Here is a 2587-nt window from a genome sequence, read left to right as displayed (position 1 = left end):
CCAAAAGTAATTATTTAATATCATGATATATACTATTTATTATAATAATTAGTTCAACAAGGTTGTGTTTGTTTTGTTGAGACATGAACATTAATTATTAGAGATGATAATACACGTCTATTATTTATTTGTTGAGACAGGATTTAAATAAATACGATAATACACACAGATACACATCAAATATATGTATTTACTGTTCCTCCTTAAAATTAAAATACAGAGACACAATGCATAAGACACAATATAAAACATAAAATAAAATTGATATTTAATTTATACATATATATTTTGTACATTATTATCAAATACTTTATAAAATTTGTGTATGTTTATGTCTATAAATTTTTGTATATTTATATACTTATCTATATATCTCAAAGACATTAGCCAAAAGCAATCCAACAAAACTTAAAGTGTTTGGTGGTGTCTTATAAATTATAATTCGATCAAAGTGATGATTGGAGAACTACTCTTTATACAGTCCCGATGGAATTGGACGCAAACACGGGTAGATACATTTTGTTAAATTCATCGAAGCCAGAACCTAAAAGCAAGTAAATCAAAGCCAAAATAGGTTTCCTTCAATTTATTGGCATAATAATAATATCATTATTACCGTGTTTACTTGCATTAATTATTGGTTGTTTGTTTCCTTGGCCGTGGGATCGCACCAAAAGAGAAGCTTCCGTAGTGTATGCAGATTCATCATCCAAATTCATCAGCAAGCAGTGCGATTCGACAACAATAGAGGAAAATATGCATTATATATGACTTGCAAAATTCTCACTTTCTTTTTTATCTTTACAATTTGAAACGCTCTTAAAATTATCAATAAAACTATACATTTAAACAAAATATTTGATCAAGTCTAACTAAGTGTATGTTTAGATTGTGGTTGGTCAAACTGGAGTTTGAATAAAAGTAATTTTATAAATTTAATTTTGGGTAGAAGTAAGTTTGTGTCAACATGATTTATGTTTGGCAACTCTATACTAAAATTGATTTTGATAAAATAAATATTGTTTGAATAATATTAGTTAAAATCATTTTTAGATAGATAATTACTAAAAAGGATATGACATTAAATTATAATGTTATTTTTTTATATATATTTAATTTTTTTTTAATTTTTTCTTATATGTTTTTATATAGTATATTTTTAGTATTTTTAGTACTCTTTTTTAGTACGCTATAATTTTTTACTATTATTATTATTTATGGTTAATTTTTTTGTTTAATTTATTTTACCTAATGGGATCAATAAATTATATTATAAAAAGATAATAATAAATATAATACAAAAAAATTATCATTATAAAAATATATAATGTCAAACAAAAAATTAGTAAAAAATATAAATAATAAATAATAAAAAAAAGAGCTCATGTAAAGAAAAATAATAAGAATTCTATAAATAATACAATAATATGTATAAAGGATAAAGTTGGTAAAAGAAAAATAAAAGTTAAATGTCAATTAGTGCAACGCAGAAGTTAAAAATTTTTGCTTCTTGTAAACGTGGTTTTGTAACCAAAATCCCTTCTGCGTTAATAGATAGAAAAATTAGCTAAACCAAAAATGGAAGCGTTCAAGAAGCTGTAACGTGCTTTTCTTCTTTTAACGTGGTTGCCAAACACATCTTAAGTTGTTATAACAACTTTTTAATTTATACCACTTTTTTTCTTCTCTTTCTCCTCCTCCTCTTTTTTCTTCTTCTTCTTTCCCAAATTCGCACACACATCTTCTTCTTCTTCCATTTTTCTTCTCTTTCTCCTTTTTTTTTTCTTAATTCGCACGTACAGATTCTTCTTCTTCTCCTCCTTCTCTTCTAATATTGGGTTTTCTTCTTTTTCTTTGTCTTTTTTCGTTATCGTCATCACCAATAACACAAATATTTTGCAAACATCTTTATTAGTTCTGATTTCTCTGCTATCATTATTAAATAATTTTGGTTCATTTTTTAATTTATTTCTATTCATTTGTGTGTTGATTGAGGTTCACTTGATACTGCTGAGAAGTATTGACCAAATTTTTTATTCATTAAGTAATTTCGGTTTATTTCTTAGTTTAATTCAGGTTTATTTGGATCAAAGAATGAATTCGATGTGTTTTTGTTAATGATTGAATCTTTTTTATTGTTCGTTCAAATCTGAACTAATTTTAGTTTATTTGTGTGTAAACTGCTAATTGAGGTTCATTTAATGCTGCTAACAAGTATTGACCAAATTTTTAATTCTTAAGTAATTTTGGTTTATTTCTTAGTTTAAATTGAGATTCATTTGGATTTAGAAATGAATTTGATGTGTTTTTGTTGATGATTGAATTTTTTTTACTGTTTATTTAAATTTGAACTAATTGAATGGAATATAATAGAGTGAAATCTAATGCAATTGAATAAAGTGATAATGAATAATTTCATTTTTTTTTTTGCTAAAAATTTTGGTCAATACTTATTAGCAGCATCAAGTGAACCTCAATTAAAACAAACACATCGAATTCATTTCTAGATCCAAATGAACTTCAAATAAACTAAGAAATGAACCGAAATTATTTAAGGAATAAAAAATTTAGTCAATACTTATCAGTA

The 2587-nt window shown here is 24.6% G+C and overlaps 1 long non-coding RNA gene across 1 annotated transcript in view; it reads left to right on the top strand.

Annotated features, from left to right (window-relative positions):
• Nucleotides 1-2587, top strand: part of LOC110267148 — an 8715-nt gene that overhangs the window by 1673 nt on the left and 4455 nt on the right. The gene's annotated exons all lie outside the window — the stretch shown is intronic.

This window comes from Arachis ipaensis, chromosome B09, assembly GCF_000816755.2.
Source record: "Arachis ipaensis cultivar K30076 chromosome B09, Araip1.1, whole genome shotgun sequence".
Lineage (NCBI taxonomy): Eukaryota > Viridiplantae > Streptophyta > Magnoliopsida > Fabales > Fabaceae > Arachis > Arachis ipaensis.
Note: the sequence above shows the minus strand (reverse complement) of the source record. Positions and strands in the feature narration are given on the sequence as shown.